Source organism: Balaenoptera ricei, chromosome 13, assembly GCF_028023285.1.
Source record: "Balaenoptera ricei isolate mBalRic1 chromosome 13, mBalRic1.hap2, whole genome shotgun sequence".
NCBI lineage: Eukaryota > Metazoa > Chordata > Mammalia > Artiodactyla > Balaenopteridae > Balaenoptera > Balaenoptera ricei.
Genome location: NC_082651.1, coordinates 72,050,577 through 72,066,926, shown reverse-complemented (window position 1 = coordinate 72,066,926; position 16,350 = coordinate 72,050,577).

The following is a 16,350-nucleotide window of genomic DNA, read 5'->3' as shown; positions in this document are numbered from 1 at the left end:
CACTTCCAGTTTGAGGTGCTTCATCAATGTAGCAAATGGTCCTGTTCTCTAATGGCTTCTTCCCTGCTTCCTTTAGTTTCCTTCCTTCCCTGCCTTTTGTCTTCCCCTGGCTCTTCCTTCTTCCCTCTTTCTTGTCTCCCATTCTCTTTCGTTCTCCCTTTCCTTGAATCCACTTCTACCTCTTCCTCACCTGCACTGGCTGGGAGAGCCCCCACTCTTTTCTCTGCTTTCCATTGTCTCCCTTTCTCTCTCCATCCTCCTGCCGACCTTCTCTCTCTCACAGAAGAGTAAAGAGTAGGGGCAAAGTAGACAAGAGAAGTGGGAGTGAAGAAAGGAAGAACAGGGGTCAGGGAGCCAGAACAACTAAGGAAAGAAAAGGGGGCAAAATATCAAACACCAAGGCTGAAAGACAACCTCAGTGACCATTTAGTCTAGTCTCTCAGCCACCATCTGAGTCCCTCCTGCTCCATATTTGTGGATGAAGCATTCACTAACTCAGTTGATGCTTTGCTTTGAAGCACTTCATCCCTTCTTTCAAAGCGAACACCATCATATTGCATTCTTACAGAGGATTTTGTCTAACCATATGCTGCCATGAATTAACTCTCCCACCTTTCCTTTCAAGAATCAAAACCGGTTTGATTTGGGAATCTTTTCCTTTCCAAATGAAATAGATGCAGTACTTAATATTCTTGGTGTTTGTAGATATTGCCATATGTATTCCCTTTAAAACCCCAATCTAGTTTGTAAAAAGATGGTGACACATGTAAATAAGGCATCAATGACACTCAAAAATAATAATAATAGACAGCACTGTTTCTAGAGGAAGGGAGGGGATGCCAAGTCTGTGGTTGCTTTTGCAAATCTGTTCCACAGGCTCCAACTACCACCCCCATTCACTTCCTGAAATTCACCTTTGTAACAGTGGAACTGAGGGGCTGCTGTCCTCTACTTTGGTCAACAGAGAAAAACTTGACTTTCCTAATTCTTTGATCAAGCAAAGAAAATCTTTACGCAGATAAAGGATGTTGTTTTTCATTTTATTTCACAAAAATAAATATGTACCAGGTTACCAAGAAAATGCATAAAGCAACAATAAGTACCAGAAAAAAAAAATAAACAATATACATTTGGGTTCAGCTAAATCACAGTATCTAGCCAGGATATGTTGACTGGTACAGCTTCCAGATCTGGGATGGATTCTTGGTTGAGGATCCAGATTCCAGTCTTCTTTCTCTCCATTAACTCTTATTTTTTAGGGTTAGATCTTTATTCCCTTACAGGTTTTCTTCTCTTTCCACAAAGGGACAAAAATTCGGGTCAAAAACTGTAGTCGCATCCAGGGCTTGAGAAAATAATTGGTAGTTAAATAGCGAAAGCAGTTATTCCTACCCTACACATTCCCAAAAGAGAACATGAGGGCTGGATAATTATACATTGGCTTTTTGACCATCAACCCCCAGCAGGAATTTTCCATCCTCCTATTGAAGTGTGGATTTCTCAACACTGTCCTGTCATGTTGTTGGACTGCTCTGGTTAGAAAGCTCTGGATGTTAGGAGGTTCTTTCCGACATTAAGAAAGAATCTGGAGTGAATGTTCTTGTCTTCTGCTGAACTTAAAGCTTCCATTTGAAGTAACATAAACCAAGACTAGTTTCTCTTTCACGCAACAGCCCTTCATGTGTTTGAAGATGGCTCTTGTGCTGCCACTGAGCCATCCTCCCATCAACTAAGAAATGCCCCAGTTCTTTCAATCATTCTTTGAATAACTTGATTTCTAGTACTTAACCCAGCTTATCTGTGCCTTCTAGACAAAGCAGTCCTTCAATATGCCTAAGTGTGTACCTGAAACTAAACACAATACCCCAAAGGTGACATCCTGTCCAGCCCAGAGAGATGTGGTTACTTCCCACAGTGTTTCTTTTAATGCAAACTAAGTTTGGGGACTATTTTAAGGTATCTGCATCCACTGTTGTACCAAACTTGTGATGAACTAAAGTCTTTATCTTTTATTTTAAGACAATACCATTCTGAGTCTTTAATTGCATGTATGCAATTGATTTAAAAAAACTAAATATGAGATTTTACATTTATTCCTATTAAACATATCTTAAAGCTTCCAGCCCATGGAGACCATGTTGATACTGTCATGGGCTCTGAGGGCCACAGACCAGAACAGGAGCAGGAAAACAATATGGGGAAAGCAAGTCTAGTGGCCAGGTGACCACTGGCCCACTCTGGACTACTTCTAGGCCAAAAATCTTTGGACTATGGTTTATATTATATATCCACATTATTATACATCCACAGTATTACATATATTTAAATAGTTAATATATAATGTTATATATGATACAATTTGTATATATTATTTTTCTCTTTTGTAAATTCTTAAAACACACACATGTAGTATATAAACAGACTCTTGTTGCAAAAGATTCAATCAGTATATAAGAACATACAGAAAAATAGGAAAGCCCATACTCCCACCCCTTCTCAGATGCAGCCACAGGAACCATGTGTCTTCCATTTATGTACAGCATATGTTTGTACATATGTATGTATTTTTAATACGAGTGAGATCATACCAAAATTACTGTTCAATGATTTTTTTTTTCAACTTAACAATTGTCTTGGTGACCTCAACAGAAGGGATAGATCTACTGCATGCTTTTAAACCACTGCGTAATATGACTGTAACATAATTTATTTAACCATTTCTCTTCGATGGCCTTTTGTGTTGTTTCCAACTTATTGTAGACTCCTTTGCAGTGACTTCACTTTTCCGTGCATTGCAAATTCTCTATACATTTGCGAGTGTTTCCCCAGTGGAGATGCTTGAACCAAGGGGATGTGCGTTTTAAAGTGTCTTGCTACCACCTCATTGCCTTCCAAGAAGGTGGCCAGTTTGCATCTTGAACCTGGGGTATTGTACCAAGTAGCACGTGCCAAAATACTTTTCCTTCTATAAAAAACTGTTGCTGTAATTTAGCTTTGCAAATGGAGAATGAAAACAAAACAAAAATATTACTTGTCTTTCAGACCTGTACCTTACTTTAAAGAATATGTATGCTTGTATTCAGATCGTCTCCTCCTCTTGACAGATGAGGGAAATCCCCAGATTAAAGCCAGGAAGACATTAGGGGGGAACATTCCGGATTTTCACATCCTTGTGGAAGACATCACAGAAACCAGGGTGGGAGAGTGACCTCAGCCTGCCTTGATATCCTCTCTGAGAGGATGACAGTCCTTTACAGGCCCCTGGGCCCAGGCCCAAATGCCTTCTGGGCTTGTCTAATCCTCCAGAGGAGATTAAAAGCAGTAAAGCCAGCATAACACATCATTAGGAGTTTGGCTTCTGGAGCCAGGTGCTCTTGGGTGTGAGGCCCAGCTTTCTGACTTATCAGCAGTGACCTTGGCCATGTTAGTTAACTCTTCTGAGCCCAAGCTTCCTCATTTGTACAAGAGGCATAAGGCTACAGAGGGTCGTTGTGAGAATTAAATGAGATGTGTGAGGATACCAATCAGCATAGTTGACGGCAAAGATTGAGATCTCAATAAAAGTTAGCCATTATATTGGATACAGGTACGTGTATGGCTGAGTCCCTTTGCTGTGCACCTGAAACTAGCACAACATTGTTAATCGGCTATACTCCAATATAAAATGAAAAGTTAAAAGAAAAATGTTAGCCATTATGATTATTGGTACTACTAGGACTATTAGGGCTAGTACTGCTATTGCACCCTTATTCCTGTCCAATAAAATTAGTCACACAAGGACTTGGACCTCACAGGAATAAACATAGTTTGCTTGGTTCCGTGTGAGGCCCCTGGGCTGACACGCCCTCACCCACCTGCCAGCTCCTGGAAGCCTGAGGTGACATGAACCACCTACTCATTGTGTTTCTGAGGCAGCACCTGAGTGGTTAGTGGCGCCACTCCAGAGCCTGCCGGGGTCTGAATCCGCCTCTACCACCCACAACTGAGTGACTCCAGCGCTTCAAATCTCTGGGTCCAGTTTGCACTTACGTAAAACGGAGACCATACCGGGACCTATTTGAGGACTAAACGAGCTAATACATGTAAAGATTTCAGAACAGTGCCTGGCACCCGGGAGGGGCTCAGACAGTGTCAGCTATGATCATTATTCTGGGGGAGGCCATTTGCTACTGCCTTTAAAAGGTCGACCTCAGCACCAACAGCCAGCGTGCGTTTCCTCCAGCTCCCAGATGGCAGGCACACAGTACTTCTTCTTCACCTTGTTTCACCTCACCTGGACAAGCTCCACTCTAGGACCCTCAGTACAGAGGCAGCTCTTTAGGCAGGAAGATGCCATGTGCCCAAAAGATCCTGAGTGAGGCCATGCTGGGTTCCTTCCTCCAAGCCAGGCTCTGAGCCAGTCCCTCCTGCAGGAATGAGGCTCCGGGACAGCACTCATGCAACTCCCTGCCAAGGAGAGTTGAGAAAACACCGCTCTACAGAGCGCAAATGGGAGAGGACCCAAGGGAGTGCTGTCGTGGGACCTCCCGGGGATTCCTACAAATGAAGAAATGCTCCCTCGCTTCCCAGAAGATACCGCCTCCTTTCCTCCCAGTACAAGTCTGGGTGAAAGTGGACTGTGGGTCAGACCAGGGGCATCCGGAACATCTAATAACCGAAGAAGCTCAGGCCATCTGGGGAGCCTGGACCAGAAGGCAGGGCAAGGAGCCTCTCGGCTCTTCTTTCTTAACTGCCAGGGAGGAAATGCTCCCCTATCCGCTGTGGAAAGTCAAATTCAATCGTGTGTACTTTTGGAGGTGACTAACGTTCCTATTTCCTTTACACGTTGTGCTCAGTCCCTGGTGGCTTATTTATTTTAAGGGTTTGATTGCAGAAGAAAGGAGGGGCTTATCAGGTTCTGAGCTCTGGAAGCACGCACTGGGGCCTCTTACCAGACCCCTTGCTCTCTATCCACTGTTTCAGGGAGCATCTGATGCAGTCACCTGAGCTCCCAGGTTGCCGGGTTACCCAGTGGAATACCTGGGGCTCTGGGGTAAAATGGAAATCTACTTCCCCAGCAAGAACACATGAGAGGCTTTGGACTAGCGGGAATCCTCGTTTCTGGGCTCTCCTACCGCTGGGCTCTGAGTACGATACCTGAGGCTCCCTGAGGCAGATCAGAGAGGTGAAAATCAGGTTACACGTATCATTTCATTTAACAAGGAATAACCACTCCAACGATTTTGAGTGCCACGTGCAGGGCGCCATGCCCAGCGAAACGTGAGGACGATCCTCCCCTCGGATGTTACAGTCATAAGGCTGGGCCCGTGGCCCATACTCCTCTACCCTCTTAAAGCACCGAACGCCACAAAGCAAGTTGGGACAGAGAGAGGAAAGGAGTTAATATTCCCTCCAAGCGCCAGGCACTGTATTCTGTGCTTTACATCTACTACTTCATTTACTTCTGATCATCCTAAAAGTATTGCTATTGTTAGCCTACCTCATGTATAAGAGGATTAAGGTTCAGGGACAAGGAACTATTTGCCAAAAGTCTCACGGGTTGCAAGTGAAGGGGTCAAGATTTGAACTCAAGTCAGCAGGCTCCAAAGCCTATCCAGACCACAGCGGTAAACACTCCTTAACTGATTGCCTGTCGTCATGAATTGTACAGAAGCCCCTCCCTTCTAACTACACTAAGTGTACTCTTCTCTGGCACTAGCATGCCTGTTAAGGACCTGGGTGATCCCAAGCCTCTCCCCCTCTCCCCCACTCCCCCAGGAGGCCAGGACCCCAACAGGCAAAGCCATCTTGGTTTCAGTGAGAGATGCAATTCAAACCTGCCCTCTCTCCTCCCGGTGGAGAGTACCTCTGGTATCTGTCCTGCACAGTTCAATCTCTGTAATTTACAATCCAGTCTTGAGAGGGTTTCGAAAAATTTCCTGTAAAACAGTGGCTGGAACATGCAGAGAACTGGAATGCAGCCTCCACATGGGCTTCATAACTAGACCTGCTACATTCAAATGCATTATATTGATCTTACTATAAAATTCACACTATTCCAAACTCCCAGAAATGATAGTTTTATTTAGAAGTAAGTGAGCAAAGAGATGACTTCACAGGACCAGTGCCAAAATCTTAGCTCAGTGCTTCTCAAACGTTTTGTTTTCAGGACCTCTTTATACTCGTAAAAATTATTACAGAACCCAAAGAGCTATTGCTTAGTCCAAGTTATATCTAACAGTATTTACAATTTTAGAAATGAAAATGGAACAAAGTTTTAAATATTTATTCATTAAAAAATAATAAACCTAATACATGTTAACAGAAATAGCATATTGAAAAATATCTAAATTTTCCAAAACGAAAAATATTTAGTAGGAGTGACATTGTTTTACATTTTTACAAATCTCTTTAATTTCTGATTTAACACAAGACAGATGAATACTCATATCCGTTGCTGCATCCAATCTGTAGTGATATCAAATGTCGTGTAGCCCCTGAAAGACCCCTGGTAAACTTGGTTTTGTTTTGTTTTTTTTTCACATTCACATAACTTTCATTACAGTATATTGTTATAATTGTTCTATTTTTATTATTAATTATTCTTGTTAATCTCTTACTGTGAGACCCCTGGTAAACTTGTGAGAGAAGAACAGGGAGAAAGGCAAAGAATATCTTATGACCATGGTGTTAACCTTGTGGATTCCCTGAGAGGGTCTCAGGGACCACCCACCCTCCCAAGAAGTTCCTGGACCACATTTTGAGAACCATTTTTTGAGAAAAATCCTTCCAGAAGTATTTAAAGAGCTATGGTCTTGATGTAGGAAGTTGGTGGGAGAGAGGGCAGATTTCAGAGGCAGTCATGCCCCAGCGACTGATTTTAGGAGGAAAGCCCCTTAGACACATGTGGGCACATTCAAACAGTGCTGCAACCCTGCTGGACTGTCACAGAGGTACCACCCCCAGATGGTGGGTCTGGTGGGGATGATGCACCTTAACCCCCAAGCAGGGCCAGGAAGAAGAGGCAAGCAGAGTGGTACCCACATCTCTGCTGCCCGGAGCCCAGGCAACGTCTGAGTCAGTGGCTGGGAGAGCATGGCTCAGGGGAAGAGATTGGAGAGATCCTGCTCAGGCGTAGGGCCAGGAGGGCATCTGAGACACATCCTGAAATTGCAGCGGCTCTTTTGTTAGCAGCTCTGCCAATAATAACAAGCGTGACAGTAATAATATACAGCTAATAATGGAAGAACTACCATTTATTGAACACTTTGAGCCAGGCAGTGTGCCAAGCACTTGACATGAATCATTTCATTAATCCCTCACAACCAAACCTTTAAGGTAACTATTAACCATAATCCCTTTTCTACAGACAAAGCAAGACAGGAGGAGTTGGCATTATCAACCAAGGTCACACAGCTCCTGTGGTAGCTGAGCTAAAATTTGAATTCAGGTCTACCGGATTCCAGAAACACTGTGCTACTTCCCAGTCAGACCAGGTAAGCAAAATCCTAAGGGCAGGAGACATGAACATTACTGCTTCCCATTAGAGGAAGCATGGGGACAGAGTGGACACCCTTTCCCACTCCAACCAGCCTTCTGGAGGGTTCAAAGCTGAATTGTAGTGGGGTCTTCAAAAGAGTGAAGGAGGTGGGGAGCCAAGGTGACAGCACTTGGTGCACGGCCCCTCCCCTTAGTTTCAGGCCCCATCCCATGCCGCTCCCCATCCAATCTGCCCCCGCAAGCCTTCTTGCCATTGTTGCCACCAGCCAGGAAGTGCAGGCATTGGCATGCCCACCTCTACTCCCCTCCCTGAAGGTCTACGAGAACTACACCCCTTCAAAGCTCCGACCTGGAGTCCTGCAGAGCCCTGCTCCCAGCAGATCATCTGGCACAAGGCCACCTCCACATCCTGCCCCTTCTGAGCTCAGCTGCCCAGAGGTGCGAACTTCCCATAAGAAGCTCAACCCTCCACCCCCATTCCTGAAAAAGTAAACACAAAGATTGTGTGAGAATTCTCTTCCAGGGCATCATACCTTCTCCCTAACCAGGGGCTCCAAGGAGTTCAGCTTTGCACGAGCTTTTAATTTGCGTGCAGACAAGCACAAAAGACCCAACCGGATATACCTGTTATTTCCCAATGACCTGAGAGCCCGAAGTTTATGTTAAGCCCCTGGGTTATGGCTCAGCTTGCACGCAAGGCTCCAGGACTCCTGCAGGCAATTGAGAGGTGGTGGTGGAGAGGACAGAGGAACAACTCTGAAGTGACAGCACGTAATTTAATTCCCCCTAAGCTTTCCAAGCATGCAGACTGTTCCTTTTTTGTCAGCGTATAACCTAAGTGATTTGTTCTACTCAGGCAAGAAATGTCTAATTTAAACCATATTGCAGCTAAGCCTTTGATGGAGAAAGAGAGCTCCCTGCAGCTTGGCTTGTGCGTAGTGGAGCGGGATGGCAGCTGAGGCAAAGCAGACTCCTGCAGCCCCTGTCTTTCTCACCCAGGTCGTGATTGGAGAAACGTGCATTCTTGGGCTTTAATCACCACACTCACTCTTCTGTCTCGTGCTTCATCCCTCGTGAATGGGTTTAATTTTAGTAAGAATGTTTACAGGAGAGTGTTGGCTTGATGACTCTAATGTCCTTGGTTTGAGTTCCATCTGAGCCACCACTGGCTGTGGGACTTCAGGCAGCCCTCTTAAACTCCAACGCCTGCTTCACTGCTTTTTCTTCTCTGAAAAATAGCGGGCAGGGTGCAGATTGACACATTTTAGTGCAAAGTGATCTGGTTTAGGAAGAAAGAGATCTGTGCTCCAACCCTGCTTTGCCCCGAACTAGCTGTGGATTTGAGACAAGGGACTTTTCTCTGGGCATCAATTTCCTCAGCTGTTTTTAAAATAAGTGAGCTGGAGGAGATGGGCTTCAAAGTTCCTTCAGCTCTAAAAGACTATGTATGTCCTAAATCACTTCCAGTTTGACCAAATAACCGCCATTATTATTATTATAACTATTACTATTATTATTATTATTATCTATAGATTCCCTTCTCTAATTCCAAAGATTTCCTTAGCCAGGCAAATCTTCTTTTAAATTAAAAAAAAAAAAAAAAACTTTTATTTGCCTAAGTCCCATGGAGGATTCTCACCGCCTTCCACCCCACCCCCCATAGGATTTGATATGGAGGGTGTGTGTCTGTCTCACCCCCCATCGAGTTATCGAATTCCCCCCACAGCCATGCCAGACTATTAAAAAGTGGTCTCTAAATACAGACTCCATTTCAAGGCTGTTCTCTCAGCCAGAAATGCCCTCTCCCTTTCTCTGCTGTGAAAATTCTCATTCCCTTTTCCTCCTCTCCCCAACATGGAACGAATTCCTTTCCCCTCTGGATCCCTTGAGCAATTTGCACTATTATTCCATTGACTTTATTCTATCTGGTGTTATTTTTGGCTTCATATCCAATATATCTCTGCTCAGCTAGACCCTCAGGACCTGGAAAGTGGGGACTTGGTCACGTGCACAGCCCAGTCTCCCTGCCCTCCTCCTCCCCTCCCCCAGCACCTGGTATACATTCAGTGGTCATAGAGGAATTAAATTGTGGAACCCTGTGGATTTCATCATAATGGGATAAGAATGCTCCTTGGGTTAGAAGTTCACAGCCAGAGCCGAGCAGCGCAGATCCCCATCCCCCAAGGAAGCCCAGTTAGGCTGATGACCAGAGGGAAGCTGAGGGCTCGGGGAATGCTTGGGGGTCCCAGGAGAAAGCTGGCTTTTTGCTGGTGGGCAAAGTTGGTCTCGCCTCACTTGCTAAGAGGGGCTGCATACTCCCTTCTCTTTAGCCAGGCTTAGAACCAACCGGGTGACCCTCCTGTCAGCGTGTTTTGTAAATAGCACCCAACTCAGATTACTTGGGACCTTTTCTGAAACCTTAAAAAAAATTGCTCTTTAGTTGTACTTGCCCAGACCCCTCCTTCTTCCAGTACATGGTGACTTTCTTTTGAACATCTCCATCTGCCCTACTCTTTCTCCACGGTGGACCCTTGAATGCACCTTCGCCTTTGTTGCCTTTGGTGTAAAGTCCTGTTTGGAGGCATCAGGTTCTGTGTGGGTTTGTCTTTCCTTACTGAATGTAAATTCTAATTTAAAGCGAATTCCTTGGTTTTTACTAAGTAGAGATTTTGCAGAAAACCTGATTCTCATTTTAAAATGAATGAGGATTCGAAACGTTAGCCTAATTAAGAAAAGTTTAGGTGCAGTGCTTTTAAACACAGTGGTAGAGAGATGAGGAAGAGCTATGTTATCGCAAAGGTGATTTTAGATTCAGCAGAGCTTTTACGACAGAAACAAACAGAAAAAATTTGTCATGAAGAGTGGCCAAAAAAACCCCACAAAAAAACAGGTTGTGAAGTCCATCTTTCGTTGTTGCCTTCCCGTGGAAGATGGCGTTGAGGACGCTGCACATTTTGAACAATTTCTTCAGAAAAGGATCAAGTTCATTGAAAAGCTGATCATCTTGCTAAAAATATTATAACTATTGAAAGAACCAAGGGCTAAGATAACTGTGTCCTCGGAGGTGCCTTTTTCTTAAAATATGTGAATTATCTCACCAAAGATATCTGAAGAGGAATCTGCATTGTTGCCGCATGTAGTCATTAATTAGTCCGCAGCTCGCTAAGAGCCAAAGGAGGAGAAGAGGTCATTTCTGGTGACCAGGAGGGCACTAGGTTGGGAATTCACTGGATGGTAGTTAACGTCCTTTTTCTTTAATAATTGGGATAAGCATGACAAATGCAAATTTACAAAACAGTCTCACAGAGCGAGAAGACAGAGAAGGCTGAGACAAGTTAAATAAATGCCGGAGAAATGAAGCAGATAAAACCTGTTTGCTGCCACAAGTGCAATGGGGGAGCAGCATTCCTGAAAAGGAGGGGAAATGAATAAAATCTCAAGTCCCAGAGGGGAGAGGCAGCTAAACGCTGACCTTTCCCCTCCCAGCCTGGCTGGAATGCCGGCTTAGAGAAAAAGGAAGGGTTGGGGGGGATTTTTACTTTTTTTACTAGGACGTCTCAGAAATGATCACGAACGTGGCAAAGTTGACTCTCAGAGATAAGCAGGGGAGTGAGGAAGGTAGTGGCGTTGGAAGCTGGTAGGTGGGGGAAGAAAGTGTCTCCAGCATTTAGGTCGATAGACCAGAGCAGAAAAATGAAAGTGTAAGAAGAACTTTGGGGAAAAGGCAGCTGGTCGTTTTCCTTTCTGAATCTGAGAAGGAACATTTCGAGCCCAGGAAGGGCACGGGGGAAGGAGAGGAAAGAGCCAGGAATGCAGGGGAGCTGTGCAATATCTGACCTTATAATCTCCCCCAACAATTTCTGCAACGATTGTGACACCGAGTGCATAGGTGTAGGTGTCGCTTCACCTCTGCTCTAAAGATGCCATGAGATAACTGTTTATCAACACTAGGCGAAGTTGGCTTTGGTTGCAGAATTCCACGACTTGCTGGGTGTCTGTGACACAGGGAGAAGCAGAGCCTTCCCTGAGTCCCCAGGGCCCTGGAGACACTTCTTTGGATTTAAAACCTTTCCTTAAAGGTCTTGAGCATCGTGAAATGGGGGAGAACGTTTATCTTAGAGTGAAAATAGCACCAACCACAGCCTCAATGCCCAAAAGGCTTAAATCCTCTGAATAATTAGCCTAGAAAATTCATGAGTCAAAACAGCCCCACAAAATCTGAAGGGGAGGGGGAGATGAAGCCAGAAAGCCAGTAGAATAAGTGTGTGTACACGAAAAACGTTCCTCACCTGTGGTTGTTTGGGGATGCAATAATTTATGCGTGTGTATACATGATATCCTTCTACATATTAAGTACAAATGTGTGTTAAGATATCTGAAAACAACTCCAGAGCAACCCCTGGCCCCATCTTACTTTTATCCTGAAGGCAGTGTTACACAGATACCCAAAAGTTCTGAGAGGAGGCTCTTAAATACACAGAGGATTTCCCAGCTGATCACCACATGCCTGACATAAATAATCACCTACAGTACCGAGTTGGGTAATCTCCTTTTCACTAAGAATTATAAGTTAATTCATGGCAGTGGTCTTAGATTTCAGACGTTAGTTGCGGCAAATTGTAGAGGAGAAGCAGGCTGGTATGATTCATAACCTAGAAAGAAGCAGCAACAGCTTCTAATTTCCATTTATCCTCTGAGTCACGTGATATATTTCAGAAACTCACCTAAAATTGAGAAAATAAGCCATTCCTAATTGTGCTTAAGTAAGGAAATAGCTCATTTATGAATCTAAGGAGGTTAGAGAATCTTTTGTGTGTTTGTTTAGAATCCATGCCAAATTTTTTTTTCAGAGGCACAAAAAAAAACACCACCTCTGATAAAGCTAAATGTTTAAAAAAAACAAAAGAGGGCTTTGCATGCAATAACCCATTTAAGAACCTTGACAATGAACTCACCTCTGCTTTGAGTGTGGGATTTTTGCACTTTATGGTATGTACCTTTGAGATGGCTCTTTTTTTTAAAATGAATACATCATTGTATTATTGGAGTTTCATATGACTCAGTTAAAAAAAAGAGATAATTTTCCAGCTAGTCATTTGAATTCCCATAAAACTCAATTTCCACAGGTTAGCTCAAGAGAATTTTTAAATATTAAGTTCTAAGCATGCTGCTTGAAACTCTTTAACACGTTCCCAATGAATTTACAATACATCTCCACCCCCTAACTGTGGCCTACCCCATCTGGGCCCTTCCTACCTTTCTTCACGCACTGCTCTCCAGCCACTCTGTGGTCCCCTTGCAGTGCCTCAAATGTCAGAGTTCTTTCTTGCCTTGGACTTTCTGGGCTTGCTGTTCTTTTCTGCCTGGAAAATTCTTCCCTGATCTTGGCACCGCTGGCTTCATCAGATATGTTGTCTTAGAGCATCATTCCTTGACCCTCGTCTCTAGAGCAGTGCCCCATCCCCACCCCATTGCTCTCAAGCCTATAATCCTCTCTGTGTTCTAGCTTGCATCCATCTCAATCTGCTTATCTTGTCTCTTGGTTATATCTATTGGTTGGCCAAAAAGTTCTGTCGGTTTTTCTGTAACATCTTAATGAACTTTTTGGCCAACCCAACATATCTGCCATTGGATTTTAAGTCTCTTGAGAACAGAGACCTTGTCTATCTCATTCACCATTCTCTTCTCGCACTGCCTTGCAAATAGTAGTTGTTCAGTAAATGTGTATTGAATGAGTGGATGAAAGATATGACATTGATCTGTATCTATTTTTCTTTCTGGGTTGTCTTTGTCAAGTTTCGGTATTGATTTTACGTGTCCGATACTAAGAAGGAGAAGAGGGGATGGGCTTAGAGGGCCAAGGACTGAGCCCTGGGGCGCTCCAACCTTCAGCATTCACGTGAAGTGGGAGGAGCCAGCAAAAAATCTGGGTAGGAGAAGCCTGTAAGTTAAAAGGGAAGAGCGGGGAGGGTTTCAGGAAAGAGTGGTCAGTTGTAGACAATGCTGCTGCTACTGAGAATCAATTAAGTGAGAACCAAGATGTGTCCACTAGATTTGGCAACATGAAAGGAACCAGTGATCTAGACGAGAACAGTGCGGGTGAGTGGTGGGGACTCACTGGGGGTGGGTAGAGAGTGGATGGCAATGAGGAATTGGAGGCAGGGAGTGTAGACACCTTGTTCAAGAAGTTTTGCTGGGAAGGGAACCCGAGAGAATGGAGTGAAGGCTGGAGGAAACACGGGCTCAAGAGAGGGTTTTCTTTCATTTTGTTATTTTTGATTTGTTTGTATTTTAAGATGGGAGTTGACAGATTTTTTATGCTCTTGAGAATGATCCAGGAGAGAGAAAGAAAGAGATGATGATGAGGATATAGGAGAGAAAGAGAACCTTGCAGAAGAGAAGTCCTTGAGTAGTTGGGCCAATGTGGTTCAAGAAAAGTGTTGACCACTGCTAGACTCTTTGCCACGGTGAAGGAGGAAGGGGTGTGTGTGTGTGTGTATGTGTGTATTGATTGGGGGTGGACAGATAAGAGTGTTGCCCTTGGAAATTCCATGGTGGTCCAGTGGTTAGGACTCTGCACTTTCACTACCATGGACCTGGGTTCAATCCCTGGTAGTGAAACTAAGATGTCACAAGCCGCATGGGGCAGCCAAAAAAAAAAAGAGTGTTGCCCTAGATGGCTTCTATTTTTTTAAGTGTGAAACCAGGACAACAGCTGGGCATGTGAGAGAGGGAAGGGATGTGGAAGGGTTAAGAAGAAATGAAAAGATTTAAAAGAATTATCTTAAAAAGTAGGATAGCAAACTATGTAGGGATGTGTAGAAAGATTGTAGTGCTGCGTGTCTGAGTTTTACCAGCATGAATTTGACCTGAGACAGCTGGATTCGGGGATTTTCCCAACACTTGGAGTGGGCATGTAGATTGTTACCACTTTTCTGGAGGGCAGTGTCCTTTGACCCAGCCATTAGGAATTCATCCTAAAGATAGTTGGACACCTTTTGAGAAGATGTATGTACAAAGATGTATATACAAAGATGTTCAACAAAGTACTTATAATTGATAGCAAATTATTGGAAAATATCTAAGTATTCAACAATAAGGGGTTGGATAAATAAATATTGATATATCCATACAATGGGATATTTTGTAGCTGTTAAAGACTATAAGTGTGTATTCATTGATAGAGTCATAGACAGATAACTGTAATGAGTTACTGAGTGAAGAGAAATGCAGTTTTCAAAGCAGCGCAAAAAGTAAAACCCCATTTGTTGAATTCTGATGCAGCTCATCCTACAGGGTGTTCTGGAGCTGGGATGGCCCTTTAAAACTGTCCAGAATCAAAGCAAGGGCCCAGGAAGGGTGAGGCAGATCCCTTGCATAGAGGACAGTTCCCAGTGAGGGACTCAGTTGCGGCCAGCAGCAGCCAGCACTCCCCACAGCTTCCTCTCTCCTGAGGGCGCATCTGAGCGGTGGACCACAGCATCTGTTGCAGGCCTGCAGTTCCTAGTCTGCAGTTATCCAGATCACCAGAATACCTGTTCAGTCTTCCTCTTCAGGCTGTTGTGAGGATCTGAGGTAAAGGAGATGAAACTGCTTTGTAAACTGTAAAGCGCTATCAACTGTGATGTGTTCTTGGTCATTATTATCTGGTATTGGTTCCCATCCTGCTTTTCCTCACCTTCCCTAGGCTTACACAATCACATTTTCTCTTTCTCCCTAGGGTTATTGACCCAGAGAAAGAAATGAGAAGAGAAAAAAAAAAGGGGGTGGGGGGTAAAATTCTGAAAAAGAAAAGGTCCCGTGTTTTTCTGTCCAGTGTATGTACGATCCTCAGGGGGTCATGTTAAGAGCTTGGGTCTCCCCGACCCAGAAGTGGGCTCCCCCCACCGACTGCCCCCGGGGCCAGGGTTGAGTAGGCTGGATTGTGTGGGTCAGAAGAATGACCCCGTGAAGGACTCGAGCCATCTCTTCCTCCCTTCTTCCCTCACTAAGACATGGACCCGTGGATTTTGGGAGGGAATTAGAACCAGGGCAGAAAAGAAAAGCCACCTCAGGCAACTGCATTTCACAGTAGCAAGAGGAGGTTGTGAGGAAAATGTTGAAGCCCAAGGGAGAAACTGAGGCACGGTTTACAGAGGCTACAAATACCTTCTTATGGAGAATCAGACAAGGGAAAGCAGAGAAAACTGAGAATGTCTTTGCAACTTTTCTAAGAAGATTTTTTCCCCTGTGCAGCTAGTAAACATCTCTTTAGAGAATGTGTGTGGTCACAAAGTTGAAGGGCTGAGCAGATTGCCTCCCTGCCCCCAGATGGTTTTAAATGGTAGCAGATAGGAGGGGCAAGTCACAGCTCAGCACCCACCCGGCAGCTGTGCTTCCTCTGTCACTAGTTCTGGAAGAGTGAGGGTGGCTTTTCAGACCAGGGAATGCCTGCAGGCTGACACTCAAGAAGGAGAGGTTTGTAGTTTCCCTGAATGCTGAAGCTACCCCTTCCTCCGCACTTCCCTGTTACTGCTCTGAACCACTCAGAAATGCTAAAACAACACACATGCGGGTTCCTGGCAAACAAGTGAGCAGAGAGAGAGAAAAGAAATCCAGTCACAGGAGAGAAGAAAATGGTCTCTCCTCCCAGAAACACTCACAAGAAAGATAGGCAGCCCTGTATACGTATAGCTGATTCACTTTACTGTACAGTAGAAACAGACAAAACACTGTAAAGCAACTATATTCCAATAAAAATTAAAAAAAAAAAAAAAGGCAGCCCTGCTTTGTGCCCCCAGCGCTCAGTAAAATACTGATATCCTGGGACTTTGGGGGTTGCAGGGCCCAAGTCAAGATCTAATCAGTTTTACTTACGCCTTGAGCCAAGGT